This window comes from Eurosta solidaginis, chromosome 3, assembly GCF_040869045.1.
Source record: "Eurosta solidaginis isolate ZX-2024a chromosome 3, ASM4086904v1, whole genome shotgun sequence".
NCBI classification, from domain to species: domain Eukaryota; kingdom Metazoa; phylum Arthropoda; class Insecta; order Diptera; family Tephritidae; genus Eurosta; species Eurosta solidaginis.
In genome coordinates, this window is record NC_090321.1 from 54,383,802 (window position 1) to 54,405,650 (window position 21,849).

The 21,849-nt window shown below is 37.3% G+C and overlaps 1 protein-coding gene across 18 annotated transcripts in view; it reads right to left on the reverse strand.

The window, feature by feature from the left end:
* The window catches only part of LOC137243734 (uncharacterized), an 815,214-nt gene that overhangs the window by 313,893 nt on the left and 479,472 nt on the right, over positions 1-21,849 (reverse strand). For all 18 annotated transcript variants that reach the window (XM_067771770.1, XM_067771767.1, XM_067771768.1 and 15 more), the window contains one exon: positions 15,082-15,106. The gene's annotated coding sequence lies outside the window, so the exon portion shown is untranslated. The remainder of the gene's footprint in view (positions 1-15,081; positions 15,107-21,849) is intronic.

Here is a 21,849-nt window from a genome sequence, read left to right on the forward strand (position 1 = left end):
CAGGTGGATGCCGTTTCGAGATATCGCCATAAAGGTGGACAGGGGTGACCCTAGAATTTGTTTGTACGATATGGGTATCAAATTAAAGGTATTAATGAGGGTTTTAAAAGAGAGTGGTGGTAGTTGTATAAGTGGTCGCCTTTTTGAGATATAGCCATAAAGGTGGATCAGGTTGACTCTAGAACGCGTTTGTACGATATGGGTATCAAATGAAAGGTGTTAATGAGTATTTTAAAAGGGAGTAATCCTTAGTTCCATAGGTGGACGCCGTTTCGAGATATCGCCATAAAGGTGGACCAGGGGCGACCCTAGAATTTGTTTGTACAATATGGGTATCAAAAGGAAGGTGTTAATGAGTATTTTAAAAGAGAGTGATGCTTATTTCCACAGGTGGACGCCGTTTCGAGATATCGCCATAAAGGTGGACCAGGGGTGACCCTAGAATTTGTTTGTACAATATGGGTATCAAAAGAAAGGTGTTAATGAGTATTTTAAAAAGGAGTGATGCTTAGTTCCACAGGTGGACGCCGTTTCGAGATATCGCCATAAAGGTGGACCAGGGGTGACTCTAGAATGCGTTTGTACGATATGGGTATCAAATGAAAGGTGTTAATGAGTATTTTAAAAGAGAGTGATGCTTATTTCCACAGGTGGACGCCGTTTCGAGATATCGCCATAAAGGTGGACCAGTGGTGACTCCAGAATTTGATTGTACGATATGGGTATCAAATGAAAGGTGTTAATGAGTATTTTAAAAAGGAGTGATGCTTAGTTCCACAGGTGGACGCCGTTTCGAGATATCGCCATAAAGGTGGACCAGGGGTGACCCTAGAATTTGTTTGTACAATATGGGTATCAAAAGGAAGGTGTTAATGAGTATTTTAAAAGAGAGTGATGCTTATTTCCACAGGTGGACGCCGTTTCGAGATATCGCCATAAAGGTGGACCAGGGGTGACCCTGGAATTTGTTTGTACAATATGGGTATCAAAAGAAAGGTGTTAATGAGTATTTTAAAAGAGAGTGATGCTTATTTCCACAGGTGGACGCCGTTTCGAGATATCGCCATAAAGGTGGACCAGGGGTGACCCTAGAATTTGTTTGTACGATATGGGTATCAAATTAAAGGTATTAATGAGGGTTTTAAAAGAGAGTGGTGGTAGTTGTATAAGTGGTCGCCTTTTTGAGATATAGCCATAAAGGTGGATCAGGTTGACTCTAGAACGCGTTTGTACGATATGGGTATCAAATGAAAGGTGTTAATGAGTATTTTAAAAGGGAGTAATCCTTAGTTCCATAGGTGGACGCCGTTTCGAGATATCGCCATAAAGGTGGACCAGGGGTGACCCTAGAATTTGTTTGTACAATATGGGTATCAAAAGGAAGGTGTTAATGAGTATTTTAAAAGCGAGTGATGCTTAGTTCCACAGGTGGACGCCGTTTCGAGATATCGCCATAAAGGTGGACCAGGTGTGACCCTAGAATTTGTTTGTACGATATGGGTATCAAATTAAAGGTATTAATGAGGGTTTTAAAAGGGAGAGGTGGTAGTTGTATATGTGGTCGCCTTTTCGAGATATCGCCATAAAGGTGGACCAGGGGTGACTCTAGAATGCGTTTGTACGATATTGGTATCAAAAGAAAGGTGTTAATGAGTATTTTAAAAGGGAGTGATGCTTAGTTCCACAGGTGGACGCCGTTTCGAGATATCGCCATAAAGGTGGACCTGGTGTGACCCTAGAATTTGTTTGTACGATATGGGTATCAAATTAAAGGTATTAATGAGGGTTTTAAAAGGGAGAGGTGGTAGTTGTATAGGTGGTCGCCTTTTCGAGATATCGCCATAAAGGTGGATCAGGTTGACTCTAGAACGCGTTTGTACGATATGGGTATCAAATGAAAGGTGTTAATAAGTATTTTAGAAGGGAGTAATCCTTAGTTCCATAGGTGGACGCCGTTTCGAGATATCGCCACAAAGGTGGACCAGGGGTGACCCTAGAATTTGTTTGTGCAATATGGGCATCAAACGAATGGTGTTAATGAGTATTTTAAAAGGGAGTGGGCCTTAGTTCTATAGGTGGACGCCGTTTCGAAATATCGCCATAAAGGTGGACCAGGGGTGACTCTAGAATGTGTTTGTACGATATGGGTATCAAATTAAAGGTATTAATGAGGGTTTTAAAAGGGAGTGGTGGTTGTTGTATAGGTGGTCGCCTTTTCGAGATATCGCCATAAAGGTGGACCAGGGGTGACTCTAGAATGCGTTTGTACGATATGGGTATCAAATGAAAGGTGTTAATGAGTATTTTAAAAGGGAGTAATCCTTAGTTCCACAGGTAGACGCCGTTTTGAGATATCGCCACAAAGGTGGACCAGGTGTGACCCTAGAATTTGTTTGTACAATATTGGTATCAAAAGAAAGGTGTTAATGAGTATTTTAAAAGGGAGTGATGCTTAGTTCCACAGGTGGACGCCGTTTCGAGATATCGCCATAAAGGTGGACCAGGTGTGACCCTAGAATGCATTTGTACAATATGGGTATCAAACGAAAGATTTTAATGAGTATTTTAAAAGGGAGTAATCCTTAGTTCCATAGGTGGACGCCGTTTCGAGATATCGCCATAAAGGTGGACCAGGGGTGACCCTAGAATTTGTTTGTACAATATGGGTATCAAAAGAAAGGTGCTAATGAGTATTTTAAAAGGGAGTGATGCTTAGTTCCAGAGGTGGACACCGTTTCGAGATATCGCCATAAAGGTGGACCAGGTGTGACCCTAGAATTTGTTTGTACCATATGGGTATCAAATTAAAGGTATTAATGAGGGTTTTAAAAGGGAGAGGTGGTAGTTGTATAGGTGGTCGCCTTTTCGAGATATCGCCATAAAGGTGGACCATGGGTGACTCTAGAATGCGTTTGTACGATATGGGTATCAAATGAAAGGTGTTAATGAGTATTTTAAAAGGGAGTTATCCTTAGTTCCATAGGTGTACGCAGTTTCGAGATATCGCCATAAAGGTGGACCAGGGGTGACCCTAGAATTTGTTTGTACAATATGGGTATCAAACGAAAGATTTTAATGAGTATTTTAAAAGGGAGTAATCCTTAGTTCCATAGGTGGACGCCGTTTCGAGATATCGCCATAAAGGTGGACCAGGGGTGACCCTAGAATTTGTTTGTACAATATGGGTATCAAAAGAAAGGTGCTAATGAGTATTTTAAAAGGGAGTGATGCTTAGTTCCAGAGGTGGACACCGTTTCGAGATATCGCCATAAAGGTGGACCAGGTGTGACCCTAGAATTTGTTTGTACCATATGGGTATCAAATTAAAGGTATTAATGAGGGTTTTAAAAGGGAGAGGTGGTAGTTGTATAGGTGGTCGCCTTTTCGAGATATCGCCATAAAGGTGGACCATGGGTGACTCTAGAATGTGTTTGTACGATATGGGTATCAAATGAAAGGTGTTAATGAGTATTTTAAAAGGGATTTATCCTTAGTTCCATAGGTGTACGCAGTTTCGAGATATCGCCATAAAGGTGGACCAGGGGTGACCCTAGAATTTGTTTGTACGATATGGGTATCAAATGAAAGGTGTTAATGAGTATTTTAAAAGGGAGTTATCCTTAGTTACATAGGTGTACGCAGTTTCGAGATATCGCCATAAAGGTGGACCATGGGTGACTCTAGAATGCGTTTGTACGATATGGGTATCAAACAAATGGTGTTAATGAGTATTTTAAAAGGGAGTGGGCCCTAGTTCTATAGGTGGACGCCGTTTCGAAATATCGCCATAAAGGTGGACCAGGGGTGACTCTAGAATGTGTTTGTACGATATGGGTATCAAATTAAAGGTATTAATGAGGGTTTTAAAAGGGAGTGGTGGTTGTTGTATAGGTGGTCGCCTTTTCGAGATATCGCCATAAAGGTGGACCAGGGGTGACTCTAGAATGCGTTTGTACGATATGGGTATCAAATGAAAGGTGTTAATGAGTATTTTAAAAGGGAGTAATCCTTAGTTCCATAGGTGGACGCCGTTTCGAGATATCGCCATAAAGGTGGGCCAGGGGTGACTCTAGAATGCGTTTGTAGGATATGGGTATCAAATGAAAGGTGTTAATGAGTATTTTAAAAGGGAGTAATCCTTAGTTCCATAGGTGGACGCCGTTTCGAGATATCGCCATAAAGGTGGGCCAGGGGTGACTCTAGAATGCGTTTGTAGGATATGGGTATCAAATGAAAGGTGTTAATGAGTATTTTAAAAGGGAGTAATCCTTAGTTCCATAGGTGGACGCCGTTTCGAGATATCGCCATAAAAGTGGACCAGGGGTGACCCTAGAATTTGTTTTACAATATGGGTATCAAAAGAAAAGTGTTAAGGAGTATTTTAAAAGGGAGTGGGCCTTAGTTCTATAGGTGGACGCCGTTTCGAAATATCGCCATAAAGGTGGGCCAGGGGTGACTCTAGAATGCGCTTGTACGATATGGGTATCAAATGAAAGGTGTTAAAGAGTATTTTATGAGGGAGTGGGCCATAGTTCTATAGGTGGACGCCATTTAGGGATATAGCCATAAAGGTGGATCAGGGTTGACTCTAGAATGCGTTTGTACGATATGGGTATCAAATTAAAGGTATTAATGAGGGTTTTAAAAGGCAGTGGTGGTTGTTGTATAGGTGGTCGCCTTTTCGAGATATCGCCATAAAGGTGGACCAGGGGTGACTCTAGAATGCGTTTGTAGGATATGGGTATCAAATGAAAGGTGTTAATGAGTATTTTAAAAGGGAGTAATCCTTAGTTCAATAGGTGGACGCCGTTTCGAGATATCGCCATAAAGGTGGGCCAGGGGTGACTCTAGAATGCGTTTGTACGATATGGGTATCAAATGAAAGGTGCTAAAGAGTATTTTATGAGGGAGTGGGCCATAGTTCTATAGGTGGACGCCATTTAGGGATATAGCCATAAAGGTGGATCAGGGTTGACTCTAGAATGCGTTTGTACGATATGGGTATCAAATTAAAGGTATTAATGAGGGTTTTAAAAGGGAGTGGTGGTTGTTGTATAGGTGGTCGCCTTTTCGAGATATCGCCATAAAGGTGGACCAGGGGTGACTCTAGAATGCGTTTGTAGGATATGGGTATCAAATGAAAGGTGTTAATGAGTATTTTAAAAGGGAGTAATCCTTAGTTCCATAGGTGGATGCCGTTTCGAGATATCGCCATAAAGGTGGGCCAGGGGTGACTCTAGAATGCGTTTGTAGGATATGGGTATCAAATGAAAGGTGTTAATGAGTATTTTAAAAGGGAGTAATCCTTAGTTCCATAGGTGGACGCCGTTTCGAGATATCGCCATAAAAGTGGACCAGGGGTGACCCTAGAATTTGTTTTACAATATGGGTATCAAAAGAAAGGTGTTAAGGAGTATTTTAAAAGGGAGTGGGCTTTAGTTCTATAGGTGGACGCCGTTTCGAAATATCGCCATAAAGGTGGACCAGGGTGACTCTAGAATGTGTTTGTACGATATGGGTATCAAATTAAAGGTATTAGTGAGAGTTTTAAAAGGGAGTGGTGGTAGTTGTATATGTGAAGGCGTTTTCCAGATCGCGACCAAAATGTGGACCAGGGTGACCCAGAACATCATCTGTTGGATACCGCTAAGTTATTTATATATGTAATACCTGCCAAGATTTTAAGGGTTTTTTATTTCGCCCTGCAGAACTTTTTCATTTTCTTCCACTTAATATGGTAGGTGTCACAACCATTTTATAAAGTTTTTTCTAAAGTTATATTTCGTGTCAATAAACCAATCCAATTACCTCACCATGTTTCATCCCTTTTTTCGTATTTGGTATAGAATTATGGCATTTTTTTCATTTTTCGTAATTTTCGATATCGAAAAAGTGGGCGTGGTCATTGTCGAATTTCGTTCATTTGTCATACCAAAATAAAGTGAGTTCAAGTAAGTACGTGAACTAAGTTCATTAAAGATATGTCGATTTTTGCTCAAGTTATCGTGTTAACGGCCATGCGGAAGGACAGACGAACGACTGTGTATAAAAAATGGGCGTGACATAAACCGATTTCACCCGTTTTCACAGAAAACAGTTAGCATCATAAAATCTATGCCCCTACCAAATTTCAACAGGATTGGTTAATTTTTGTTCGACTTATGGCGTTAAAAGTATCCTAGACAAATTAAATGAAAAAGGGCGGAGCCACGCCCTTTTTGAAATTTTCTTTTATTTTTGTATTTTGTTGCACCACGTCATTACTGGAGTTGAATGTTGACATAATTTCTCTATATACTGTAAAGATATTAAATTTTTTGTTAAAATTTTACTTTAAAAAAAATTTTTTTTTTAAGTGGGCGTGGTCCTTCTCCGATTTTGCTAATTTTTATCAGGCGTACATATAGTAATAGGAGTAACGTCCCTGCTAAATTTCATCATGATATCTTCAACGAATGACAAATTACAGCTTGCAAAAATTATAAATTACCTTCTTTTGAAAGTGGGCGGTGCCACGCCCATTGTCCAAAATTTTACAAATTTTCCATTCTGCGTCATAAATTCAACTCATCTACCAAGTTTCGTCGCTTTATCTGTCTTTGGTAATGAATTATCGCACTTTTTCGGTTTTACGAAATTTTCGATATCAAAAAAGTGGGCGTGGTTATAGTCCGATATTGTTCATTTTAAATAGTGATCTGAGATGAGTGCTCGGGAACCTACATACCAAATTTCATCAAGTTACCTCAAAATTTACTCAAGTTATCGTGTTAACGGCCATGCGGAAGGACAGACGGACGACTGTGTATAAAAACTGGGCGTGGCATCAACCGATTTCGCCCGTTTTCACAGAAAACAGTTAACATCATAAAATCTATGCCCCTACCAAATTTCAAAAGGATTGGTTAATTTTTGTTCGACTTATGGCGTTAAAAGTATCCTAGACAAATTAAATGAAAAAGGGCGGAGCCACGCCCATTTTGAAATTTTCTTTTATTTTTGTATTTTGTTGCACCATGTCATTACTGGAGTTGAATGTTGACATAATTTACTTATATACTGTAAAGATATTAAATTTTTTGTTAAAATTTTACTTTAAAAAAAAATTTTTTTTAAAAGTGGGCGTGGTCCTTCTCCGATTTTGCTAATTTTTATCAGGCGTACATATAATAATAGGAGTAACGTCCCTGCCAAATTTCATCATGATATCTTCAACGACTGACAAATTACAGCTTGCAAAAATTATAAATTACCTTCTTTTGAAAGTGGGCGGTGCCACGCCCATTGTCCAAAATTTTACTAATTTTCTATTCTGCGTCATAAATTCAACTCATCTACCAAGTTTCGTCGCTTTATCTGTCTTTGGTAATGAATTATCGCACTTTTTCGGTTTTACGAAATTTTCGATATCAAAAAAGTGGGCGTGGTTATAGTCCGATATCGTTCATTTTAAATAGCGATCTGAGATGAGTGCTCAGGAACCTACGTACCAAATTTCATCAAGTTACCTCAAAATTTACTCAAGTTATCGTGTTAACGGACGGACGGACGGACGGACGGACATGGCTCAATCAAATTTTTTTTCGATCCTGATTATTTTGATATATGGAAGTCTATATCTATCTCGATTCCTTTATATATGTACAACCAACCGTTATCCAATCAAACTTAATATACTCTGTGAGCTCTGCTCAACTGAGTATAAAAATACAATTTTTACTAGATATGATGGTCACCAACGCTCTGCATGGACTACCTACAAATCTTTCAGATTATTAGAGAAATCGGGTAGCGTTTCGCTGGTACTGCACGGCGGCAGTACATTACATTACTATATGGCAGTGAATATATCGGATTGCAACACTCTCGCCAAATACGAAATCCAATTAAATATGGAAGTCCCCGGGAATACTGCAACGATTTTCGTTTCTTTTCTACAGTCTATTTTGTGCGTGATAAAGGAAATATAAAATTTTCTAATTAACCCAAATATTTTTGAATTTTTAAATTGAAGTAAAGACAAAGCATTAAGGTTTGATGTTTACTGGAATGATGTTCCGTCATCCGTTGTCAATTTTGGTTTAGAAACAAACCTCTTTCAACGTTGCGCCATTATCAGTGAAATTTTTCGTTCCGAACTAATCAATTATCTACCCTATCTGAAAACTAACAAAACAAAACGAATCATTAAGTCTTGGTTCAGTCAATATACAACTACTCCTGCAAAAAGTGCGATTAGTCTAGAAAGAATCCAGGAAGAGTTGCAAAGGAACATGCGACTTTGTCCAGGGTTGGTCTCTTTAAATAGGCTTAGCTGAGCCCTTCCCTTTAAGCATGCAATTATACCCTTTTATGCTTGGACAGATACCATCGCAAAGGTTATATTTGTATTCCCACGGGTACTGTCAGACCGGTCATCTCTGTACGCCTACGTGCACTGTCGGACAGGTGTTTTATTTCCTTGCAAACGTGTGCGATCGGGCAAGTCCTCTTGTGCTTCTACGGAAATGCGTTATTATATTTAAGACTAAGTAATTACAATTGGCGGCCACCGTGTTGTGATGGTAGCGTGCTCCGCCTACCCCACCGTATGCCCTGGGTTCACACGCCCGGCAAAGCAACATCAAAATTTTAGAAATCAGGCTTTTCAATTAGAAGAAAATTATGTAAGCGGGGTCGCCCCTCGGCAGTGTTTAGCAAGCGCTCTGGGTGTATTTCTGCCATGAATAGCTCTCAGCGAAAACTCATCTGCCTTGCAGATGCCGTTCGGAGTCGGCATAAAACATGTAGGTCCCGTCCGGCCAATTTGTAGGGAACATCAAGAGGAGCACTACGCAAATTGGAAGAGAAGCTCGACCTTAGATCTTTTCGGAGATTATCGCGCCTTACATTTATTTTTTTTTAAGGACCACCGTTTTAAACTTTGCAATTTTCCCTAATATCAATAACAAAAACAATTGTATAAAGCAATATTAGCATGTCCCGAAAATTAAATACATATAATAATATTGATAAAATAGTGAATAGCGGAAGTTCTGCTAATAAAAGCAATACTATAAACGGTGCTCCTTACAGCTATTTTTTAATATGATATAAGCTGTGGCCGTCCTTTAAACAGCTTTGACAAACTATCAATTCTCCAGCTCTCTTACCCTCGGAAGGTCCACAATATTAAAAGGGGAAATCTTAATAGCTCCTAGTGAAATTCTGGTTTGTCGGATGCAGATGCAACATCTCAGATATAATAATACAAATAACAACGGAATATAAGAGCTCGAATCGAACCGCCTCTTGCGGAGAGAAAAGCTATGTAGGCCTTTTCTGAACTTAAGGTATTCAACGTGGCTGCTATACTCTCTTATGGCAAAGATTGATCCTAGTGTATCTCACTTCATTCATCTTTCAACTAAGATAAAACAACGCGGTTTTATATATATTTAATATGTTTGATTCGGGCTTCATATTTGATAACAAATGAAACAAAGAGCTACTTCTCAACTTTTATGAAGTTGAAGTTGTTGCTCAAATAGAGGTGGGAAGAAAGAAATAACGCGTACCGATACCCTTTTTAAGTGTTGGTGTGTTGCTTAAAACCGACTAATTAGGCATGAAGCTGGATTGATATAGTTCTCTCTGATCGCTGACGATTGTGTTCGGGCTGACTTGCGCCGAAAAGCACGCTAAAGCCTTAACTGCATGGGTAAAGTAATTGATTTTTATGCGGCCCTGCTTAAAGCCTGAAGATTTTAGCTAATCGCAACCATGGTTGCGCATTTGTCTTTCCGGTTCTCTCTAGGATATTGTCTTTTGCGACGACAAAGTGGAAAAAAGCCAATCTCACTACAAACTAAATTGACAAAGAAAGTATTTTTGCTATATATGTTGGTAAACCGTAACACGGTGAAATAAAGTCTTAATTGACGTATATTCAACATATTTTAACGAATTTAATGTAATTCCTCTTATTTGCAACCTTATGCTGCCGTTCGAATCACTAAACTGTAGAATAAATAACTCCTCTATTCAATAATGCAAAATGGCCTTTATTAAAATACTTCACAATAACACTTATACTTCTCAACAGATAGCGTGCTTAAATCAAACTGATTACTGATTCTCAGCTTTACCTCCTTTTATACTCTGTGATTTCCTCGTTCGCATAATTCTAGGCGTTTCGGGAATTTAACTTAGTTACAAGCTATAAAATTTCTCACAACAGATGCACGATTATTATAGCTTCTCACGTATGTATATGTGAGTAATAATTCCACAGATGATTGCCTACTTTCGGGAGTATCTTAGATATATTCATGTGTTGTGCGCCTCTCTCCGCTGCCTGTATGGACACATGTATAGACATAATGATTGATTTGTTGATGTGCATACAAGTCACTGCTTAGTATTGGCTTAGAGATGATAGTATCCCTTAGATTCGTCGCAATACTTAAGTTTTTTTTTCGTAAAATCGAGAAGAAGATGGAGATATAATTCAATGGTAGTCGGCAACGAACACACATGATTGTAGCCCGCTATAAAAACTCTGAAAAAACTTTGGGATTAGTTACATCGGTTCATTTATTGGAGGCAGCAATTACTTACTCTGGGAAATATTGCGAATGATGAAGTTAGCTCCTCGTAAAATAATTATATCAAAGAGTGCGACTATATCTTCAAGTAGCAAGTATCTTCAAGATTCTAGTTATTATAAATTAAATATCTGTGCAATCACAAAATTTGTGAATATCATACTTTTATTATCATTATAATTTTATCTCAAGTGAGATTGAAATATTTTCTTAATAAGTCGTAGAGATAAGTCAGATGAGATTAGGAGAAATTCGTTTTTGAGTTACGAGCGGGAAAGGCAGTGAAGTGTGGGAAGCAGTTATAATGGTTAATCCCTATTCAACTTCGACAAGCTAGTCTAGATACATCTCAACAGATGGGTTTGCGGATAGCGTTTTGAAATTGTATGCTCGATGATGTGTGAATTTGGGTCCCCTCTTGTCGTTACTTAAACAAAGCAAAAATAAGAGTTTGACTTCAAATATTCTAGTTGATACCGTCGAACTATGTTCTCAACTATTATTCTCCAAAAATTAGATATTTTCATACTCACGCCTCTAAACCCTCGAGCCCAAAAGTAGTATACTAAAACCATTAAAAATATCACTTCCTTACGGCACATCAATGTCAACGTAAGTCTCTGCTGCAGACTGTAACTTGTAACTTCCATATTTGAACGCACACACACACGTACGACTGTACTTTTGCAAATGCTTTTAGCAGCAAACTTTTATATAGAAATCCATCTCATTGACGTACTACAAAAGCAAAGTGAAAGAGTAAACACCAACATTTTAACCAAAAATGCGCTTACGAATAAGAATCGATTTACGTGGAGTTATAGCAACGCAAAGGAGCACACTTTAAACAGATTAGCAACGCAATATGAAGCCAGAGCTGGTAAACTTTGCCAATAAACTAAAAGCTCAAACGATGAATAAGGGCAAAGTGGTTAAGGCATGCCAAGTGTTGTTGTATATACATACATACATAGTACAAAGATGCCGCCAAAAGATATACATAAATTGAAAACCCAATCAGAAATCAGAAAAAAATCCATTTTCGTTGCAATTCATACAAAGTGATGAAAGCACATTTTTTTCTTTTTGGTTTTTTTTATCGAAAGGTGAAAATAGGAAGAAGAATTTCAGAATCAGACATACGCTGCGTATACGCAACCTGCTGAAAATTGCACTTCCAGGCACAGTTGCCGTTTTGGCCGAACTGTACCATTTTTGGTACAAATTTTTTCTCCGGGTACGTTGGTACGCAACTTCCAAATTTGGTACGTTTTTGCCATTTTTACTTCAACGCAACTCCTATGACTGCTAAAAATATCAAACCTGCATTTGAATGCCTACAAAAATTGTTTAGCCATAATGTTGACAACATTATGTTGTGTCTCTTTCACTCTACTGCTTTACTGTTTACTGACAGTAGAAGTGAAGTGGTACCACTTGTATAAATTTATACGTAGGAGTCTTTCTCTGTCATACGTCGCTTTGATATTTTTAGAAAAAGTTGTAAAAATGTACCACTATTTATTTGTGATGCAAAATAGCACCAGCAAGTAGTGCTAAGGATATTAAAATTATTATAACGTTTGTCTTATTCTGAAGCGGAAAAATAAAATTGGATAGGTAAGTTTATAGTCGCGGGAATATGCGAAAGCAAATTTAATGTTAGATATGGAAACTGGTTATATTAAATTAAAATTTGTTAGTGCTGGTGTGGACAAAAGAAAATTTCGTCCGGCGTGGTTGGACATATTTTCATGGCTTACAAAGTCGAATGGATGTGCCTTCTGTTGAGTGTGCCAAAAATATATTACAAACAATTTAACGCATCTAAAACGTTATGCAAATAATAAGGCACATACTATGAACGTTCAAAAAAAGAAAGAAAAAAGAACCAGTTAAAATTAGATGAATTTATGAACCAAAAAAGTCAAACTTTGTTGGAACAGGTGCGACAGGCTGAGCTCACACTTGTAAAGTTTTGCATAATGCACAATTTGCCATTTAGGCTGCTCGACTTTTTACCAAATCTTTTGTCCACTTGCTGTTCCGATAGCGCTATAGCCAAATCATTAAAGTGTCGCAGAACAAAATCAACATCTTTAGCTGAAGGATTGGACAATAAAGCAAAAGATAAAATTGTAAGCATGTTACAAAAAGCAAGTTTTCATTAATTATAGACGAACTGACTTTACTTATCGCAAAGCTTTAGCGCTGGTGGCGCGATATTTTGATTCATCTGCGCGAAAAACTAAAGATTGATTCTTGCTGTTGATTGAATTAGATCAGTCAAACTCGGAATATATTTACCAAACTATCAAATCATTTTTTGTAAACCACAGCATTCCCATTAAAAACATGATAGGCCTTGCCACGGATGGTGGCAGTACCATGGCGGGTCACTTGAATGGTTTGAAGGCAAAACTTAGCATCGATACTGATTTGTTTTGCATAAAATGCACTTGCCCCCCCTCGCTACATCTTTGCTCTAGCTATGCTTGTGAAAAGCTTCCTGGGCAAACAGTTGAGCTTTTCCGTAATGTATAACAGTTATTTTCACATAGTCCTAAGCGTATCAAAGAGTTTCAAGAGTTTCAGGACTTTTGTCAGTTTAAGCCCCACAAAATTTTAGGCTTATATTTAACCAGATGGCTTGCTTTAGAAGGCGTTATAGCTCGTATTGTCGAGCAGTGGGAACCGTTGCATCTGTATTTCCTAGCTTGCTGCTTTGAAACTATTGATGTAAAACCACGAGAATTAGCCGATTTATTATGCAACCCTGAGCTTAAAGCTTATATGTTATTTTTAAATTATATTCTTAAAATTATCAATAACTTAAATAAAGAGTTTCAAGCAGAATATATCCGACTTCCATACTTATACTACCAAATGAAAACACATATAAAATTAATTATGAGCAATTACAAGTCTATTGAACATATTAAACGAACTCAAAGTATACAGCCAATTGATTTAGAAAATGTCGAAAATTACTTGCCAATTTGTGATATTTTTATTGGACCAAAAGCAGAAAAATTTATTAAATCGGAATTGTATTCAGGCGAACAGCGTGAAACAGTTAAATTAAACATTCGAAACTTCTTTGTTGAATTTTTGAAACAATTATTAAAGAGATTAGATCTTCAGTTGGTCAAAATATTAAAACGAAAATATTTTTTTAATAATTCTTAACTACTATTGATCCTTTATGAAAGGATTTGTGGACATTTTAATTTATTTATTTACTTTTACTCATTATATGGTATATTTAGAAGAAAAAAAATGTTATATGATTTAGTTTTTTTTTATGTTTATACATACACATACCCTTCAAAAAACGCGAGTACTCCATAAATAATGTAAAGAAAACCCCTTTGGGAGTATAGGAGTGTTCCAAAACTAATCTGTATTCATACAAAAAATGTGCTCCAATTAACATTGCCATGTCCTAGGAGAGGAGCAGGTGATCTCACTCTCGATTTGTTTGTGAGTATTCCATATAGTACATACGTGAGAGTACTTTCCAAAGTACTTTCACTGTAGTACTCCGTGGAGCACCCACAGAGGATCATATGCCAAAGTACTAAAGAGGAATTGTGTCGGAAAGAATTATCGGAGTGAATTTAATTTAAAATGAAAATAAATGAAGAGGGGCAATACAACTTTTATATTTTTTACTACGAATATTCTTATGTTATTTAGCATTTGCGTGAATAAAGAAACTAATATTTCTCTATACTTTAGTATGTATACATAAAGCCAGTGCGCGGTTGCATTTTATCAGAGTTGTCATAGTAAAATTTTATTATCAGTTATTTGTATGCAATATTTTACTTTTGGCAACTCTGTTCGATCGTCATCGTGTCGTGATCACGGTCGTTAAAAAACGAGCAATGATCGGCTGATGGTGGTCCGCAAACGCATTGCAAAGGAGTATTGTTAGAGTACTCCAACATGAAGAAAATGGAACACGTAATCCAACAATTTTTGCAGGGTATGTATAATGAAATCCGTTTCTGTGTAAATTTATGTCAGCAGATGAACTGCTTCAAATTGTTTTAATAAATGTTATATTGTTTGCCTAGCATATTATTTGGTACGTTTTTTTTTTTTCGGTTTGGTACTAATTTTGGTACGCAAAATTTTAGGCAAACGGCAACCGTGCTCCCAGGTAGACTTACACCAAATACGTGAAAGTAGTATGAATATAAAATTGAAAGCAAATTTTATTATAAATGCAATAAAAACGTTTTTTTTCTTTTTTTCTTTTTTGCGCGTTGCTATGAATTTTATTTCGCTGACAATATTTCAAGAAAAGGATCATATAAAACTCAAAAAATATGCTTACATAATTTCGTGTGCTGCCAGTTAAATTTGTTTGCTTATCGAGTGCTATTTTATTGTAAATCTTATATTGTAGAATAAATCTTTTGAGCACTTTCAAAATATTGAATATTTGTGTTAAAGGTTTTGTGTTATTCGATTTAGGAATGCTTACCTTGCGTGATTATTGGACTGCAAATCTGAAATTAGATAGAAAGAATTGAAAGTGAGAAATCGGTAATGGGCAAAATTCTAGTTGATTTTCTTATAAATATAACAAACGTATCTAATTATCAAAGTAAAGAATATTTCAAAAAGTTGATGATTAAAGGAAACTGACCCACAGAATATACTTAAGTTACGGACGGAACACTTCTCCTCATTGCTAGTTAACAAGTTTAGGTTTACGCCGATCACTTTATCGGCGGCGGCGACGCCGGCTTATTTACTTTAAAAAACTTGCTTTTTCTATTTAAAAAACCAGCCGGACCGTCCGCATCTTGCGCAACAAATATAAAAGTCTCTCATCAAATTTCATTTTCATTTAATTTTTTCATTTATTTTTCAAAATTGTACAACTAAGAACTTAAAGTCTTTTATATGTACATCAACTGACATTAAAAACTTATGCTAATACATTTTATGTAAATGGGAAGTTCTCAATATAAAATTTAAAGAAAATTAGAATTTACGTACTAACATAAAATTATGCGTTTTATATATGCATTTACTAAAATCAATCTTATAACTATTAAAAATGGATCTAGACACATGAATAGCGGAGGTACAGAAAACAATGTAAGGAGAAACAAGGAAATTTGATTACATAAAGATTATTTTAGAAAGAGTATTTTGGTGTGATGGTAGCGTGCTCCGCCTATCACACCGTATGCCCTGGGTTCAATTCCCGGGCAAAGCAACATCAAAATTTTAGAAATAAGATTTTTCAATTAGAAGAAAATTTTTCTAAGCGGGGTCGCCCCTCGGCAGTGTTTGGCAAGCACTCCGGGTGTATTTCTGCCATGAAAAGCTCTCAGTGAAAACTCATCTGCTTTGCAGATGCCGTTCGGAGTCGGCATAAAACATGTAGGTCCCGTCCGGCCAATTTGTAGGGAAAATCAAGAGGAGCACGACGCAAATTGGAAGAGAAGCTCGGCTTTAGATCTCTTCGGAGGTTATCGCGCCTTACATTTATTTTTTTTTTTTTTTATTTTATAGAAGAAATATCAACATTAGCGAAGTATTTCAGTATAATGCTTTTGAAGTTGCTATTATTCAGCCCTACTTTAATTGATTCGGGAATTGAGTTCCAAAGTCTAACAGCGCTAATAAAAAACAATCTGCTAGACGTTAAGTATTTGAGCATTGGAACCAACAATCTACGGTTTCTTTGAGACCTGGTAAAATGCAGTTTGTCATAAAGATACTTGGGGACCTTACATTCTAATAGTTTAAACATGAACATGCAGTTTCTGGCAGCCAAGTAATTAAGGATGTTACATACCAGAATATCATCCCTCAAGGGTGGTATGTGATCGTATCGACCTACCCCATACACGTACCTGGTAACATTATTGAAGGTTACATTGATCTTGTTGCGGACTCCGACTCAAGGTTAGTATACACAAGTTCAAAGTATGTAAAGTGGGGTACAATTAGCTGCATTACTAGCTTGCGACGAGTTTCCTGTGGTGTGAACGGTGCCGATATGCGTAATATCCGCAGTATTACATAAACGTTGCGGACTATTTTATTAACATGGTCGAAAGAAGTTAATTTGTTATTTAATACAAAGCCAAAATTTTTAACTTTGTCAGTGTTACTAAGGGCCTGCGAGCCGATCTTTAAAGATGGAATACTTTCAGGGTCGATTTCATTTTTGGATAACGGCATAACGTACGATTTTGCAGCGTTAAGACATAAAGCATTGTTTTTAGCCCAACAGAATACAGCACACAGATCACAGTTTACTTTGAGTCATAAGTCTTCAACGAGGCCAACACGATTTGAAAGGTACAACTGAATATCATCAGCATATGCGTGGACATTAACATACTTACACACAAAAAATACATCATTGACAAACATACTAAATAATAGAGGACCAAGGAACACTCAGCAACTGCCGGTAATGCAGTGTTAGTTCTAATAAAATATTCACAATAAAACTATAGTTCATATAGATTTCCTTGTGTGCTCAAAATCGTTTATTTTTAAAAAATTATTTTTAATAAAATATTGGTAAACAAAAGGACTACGACAAATAATGCCCAAAGCTCGATAATAGCACGAATCTCAATCTTTACAACCAAAACTTTATTTATAGATTTGCATTCCAAATAAGAGCGAAACAGGGACAATTAGACATAATATATAAGATAATTTATAGGAAAAGTTTTGTTTTTAAGCATTGTAAGTCGACTTTTTGGTAATTTCGCAAAGAGCCGCCGTTTTTGCCTCAAAATCTCGCGGATCGTTCAAAAAATTTCAGAAGTAGCTCCTTGCCGAGGTACTTTCCTTTATTCGCTTACTCCTGCGAAGCTTCGAACCTAACCTCAGCCTTAGGAACAGCTACTGCTTCGTCTGTCGAAATAAAAATAGAAATACTTAAAATGGTCTCGTGCAAAGCTTAGCTTCGTCGAGGGGGCTGTTTTGAGCTAACTCCTCATACTCGTCGTCGACACGATTTCTTTAAATCATTTGTGACTATTTGCTGTTCACACACAAAGGCGTTTTGCAGCCGTTATTAATTCTCGATCAGTAGTTATGATTCTCTCGGCACAGTTTTAATGATTAGCATCAGTGCTGTTGATTGCGCCAAAGGTCGCCTCCAGTTTTTTTCCTGTTTTTAAGAGCTTGAAATGCGAACAGTAGGAATCCCGACCACCAGTCGCTACCATGCCTACTGGCCCACATACCATATGCCAGCACAGCTCTGTAATTTCGAACTAATCTTCTATATCTACCTGCTATATCTACATGCCATTAAAATAAAGTAGTATAATAAACGTGCCTAAAAATATACTTCAAATAAAACACTATTTCCTGTAAATTCTACTGATGTCTTCATGATCACGATGAGAATACGAAAACCATCCCAACAAATAATAAAAATTTTTAAAGAAATATACATAACCATCCAAAACTTTTTCTAAAATAAAATTCCATTTAATGATGACCTACCGGAAATAGTAAAGTTATGCCCTGATATATATGAGACAGGGCAAGAATGAAAAAAAAAATGTATTGTCACGGATATTAGCATCACTAAACTATACCATCACTAAGGCCATGCTAAGCAGTATTTACGTCAATAATCAAATTATGTATACACATATATAAGGCAGCCGAGAGATGTCACACACAGTTGCATTTACGCCTATGTGTGCGCGGGAGACTGTAAACTACAAACATTCACATCAATAATTCAATCATTATATATCTACATAAACGAATCAATCATTATGTCTACACATATGTAGGTACACGCAGCTGAGAAGCAAGGCACAACCATATGCAGACATCTTATTTGAGATTCTCCTAAATTTAGGCAATTATAATTTTGGAAGTGTCGCTCACACATACAAGCATGGGGTATGAGAGAAGCTATAAAATCGTGCAATTTTAGTTACAGTTGAGAAGTTTGAGAGATACTGGACTAGTAGATTCTTGAAGCGTGTAGAAGAGGCGAACGAGGAAACCAAAGAGTATAAAAGGTGACAGATGTAGAGGCGCTATATTTCAGTTTGAGTTGATCTATCAATCAGTTTGATTAAGCACGCGATCTGGCGGCAAATAGTAGAGTTTCATTTGAGTTATCAATCAGTTTGGTTATTAAGCCATCGAGTAGCAAAGTATAAGTGTTATTGTGAAGTACTTTAATAAAGGTCATTTTTTCATTATTCAATATTGGAGTTATTTATTCAACAGTTTAGCGATACGAACCTAGCAAAGCGGCAAATAAGAGGATTTGCAGCAAATTCGTTACAGTATCTATGGCAGCGCAAACAAATAAAAATATCGTAGAACTTTCTATAGAAAAATTGATATGAAAAAATTTTGGCAAAATAGCTAAAAGATAAAACCAGTAACAAAACTCCGAATTCAGCTTGTGAGTGGTACAATGAAAAAAGACTGCATATACTAGCTATAATGTGAGTGAAGGATCAAAGAAAAGAAACTAAATAGAAAGTTTTTGCGACAACTTTTCAAACTGTATGATGAGATCATAGCTATGAAAACAAAGTGTTGGAAGCAAACAAAATGCATTGAAAACAAAAACAAAAGGAAGCCAATTAAATAAACCAAAAAAGAGGAGTAACTGAAGACCACCAACCAGCAGCGCAATATCTTTGTAGAATTAAAGAAACGATGTAAGCGCCTGAAAATATACTATATTACGCCGCTCCCATGGAAGTCGCTTTCTCCGTTTCTTACGTACTTATTTCCTTTTTTAGGTGCTTACTTCGTTTCTTGCCTAGTTTACTGTTGCAATTCTGCTACGAAATTGTTTTGCTTGTTGCTGAACTTAGTTTATCCTTCTTTTTGTTCGACGTGACCAACAAACTTTGCTAGTTTTCCATTCGAAAAGAGGAACGGTCTTGAACGCGACAGGACCAACGCTTTTATCGTGTTATATGTACTTGGTTATAGTTGAATGAATATTAGCTATATCTCTCTGCATAACATTGCATGTGACGATATTGCATGCCACAGCATGACATTGCATTGCATACATGTTAAATGACAGCAAACAGTTGGTAAAGAACAGCCGTCTAACTTCCTATCACAATGCCTGTAGCAAGCCACAATTCAATGCGATGGTGATGACGACGCTACCGGTTGACGCGCTGACTATGATGACGACTAATTTCTGTACAACATGCAAGATTGCATTGCATGCTATGACTGTCACATACAAATAACAAGCAAACGTGCACTTAGAAAAATATTTGGTAAAAATAATTTTGGAAATTTAAGGATATTTTAATTCCTTAATTTGAAGGAAAATGTTTCCAACATTTATTTAACTGTTTTGTTTCAGAACCAATAGAGTTTTGGAATATCGTTTGAGTATTTTCGAATAAATCCCACGTGAGTTCGGCTTCAACTCGCTTCACTCCGTTTTCTTCTGGGTACAATCAACCCAATAAGTTATAAGGAAGGGCACCACAATTGAAGAATAAAGTGGATCAACGTAGACTGCTTTCCATTCCAGTGTAAGGCAGATATAACGATCCTTAGGTCAGATCAAGCCCCCATTGGCCCGTGGTTGTGACAGTGATCATAAAAATTTCTTTCCTTGACCTATTTAATAGGTCCTCTGCTCTCTTGCTGTTGTAATTCGGCCAGGTTTGATTGGTTATCTTGCAAATTTCCGAGAAGTACCGGTTAGAGACAGCTAAATCCACGAATCTGCTATGTTTGTTTTTTATATTGATGAAAGTGGTCGACGGGGGTGGGGAAAGTGGTCCCCACGGGGGTGGGGCGTATAAGTAACATTTGAGAAAGGGTTTGTAGCTAGAGAGTCACGATCTTATGTTATAACTTTATTCAGATAGCTGTTTCCTGAGAATGTAATGGCGAAAATGTTAACTTGAAAAGACTTTTTTGTGGAGGCCTCATTGGCAATGGATTACGGAATGGCTAAGAGTAATCTTTGAGGGTTGCATAAAACTGAACCAAGTCATGCAATCTTTGAGAACGGCTCGTGTAGTCTTCATACCGAAAGCGGGATCAGCCAATAACCTGCACCCGAAAGACTACAGGCCTATTAGCTTGACTTCGTTTGTGCTCAATACCCTAGAGATAGTAAAAATGGTATATATAAAATCAAATATTAACGAGGAATTACACCAAAGGAAAGTCAGTGGATACTGCATTGCATAGGGTGGTCATGAATGAGAAAGTCCTGGAACACCAGGAATATGCCCTAGGTGTTTTTCTGGGCATGGCCGAGCTTTCAACAATGTCTCGACAAAAGCAATCATGAACAGTCTCAACTCGATTCAAGATTATTTAGTTATTAGGGTCGGCAGATCTCGAGGCAGAATTAAGCTAGGTCTTAAAAAAACGTATTTTATTTGCCAAGAGGCTGGAGTTATTATATAACATAAGTCCTGGTACCTGATTTTGGTTCTTCCGTTTGGTTGTCAAACAAATTCTGGTAATACTATGCACACATTCAATCTATGTGAGGTCGACATTGACCGGCCAGTTCAACATAACCTAACGTCAATGGAAATGGGAAATGTTTATGAGCAAACGCTGAAAGCCCACTGAGAATAACCCTATTGCTCGTTATACCTTCAGCATCAGTAGTGCTAATGCTAGCCCCCCAATAAAGTTCAGTGAACTCGAAAATGACTTGTATGGTATTTTCCCTTCAGCTACATCAACCAAATAATAATTTTGCTAAAATTGATGTATTAATCATTCATTCAGTCTTCATTGTAGTCATAATCCTTTCCGTTTACCGCAGCTATTTGTGGTATTTATGACCCTCTTCGCATCCGCCAACCAAATGAAAAGTCTTCTGAAATTTGTTGATGACGCCAAAAAAGTTTTTAATTTATTTATAGCCATTGGCACTTGGGTTACGTCTTCTTGGCGTTGTAAGCAATTGGTGGATATGAGAGTACTAAATGGTGTAGGGTGAAGCTGTTAAGAGGTATGAACAGGGACCGTATTTAAGGGAAGTTTTGAATCATAAATTCAAAACCGGGGATAGCAGAAGTTTTTCTGGTATCCAGAAGTTTGTTAAATTGTTCTTATATCTATGAGGTGAATTTTGGCAAAGGCTGAGGTATCAATCAATCATTACCGGATTGTGGCGGGAGAATATAATTCTTTTCCTTTTTCGGACTTAGTCTTTCTATTCGGGGATGTCTTCCTCTAGACGGCTTAAATGAGCCTTCAAAAGAAAAAGGAATATGATTTCCAC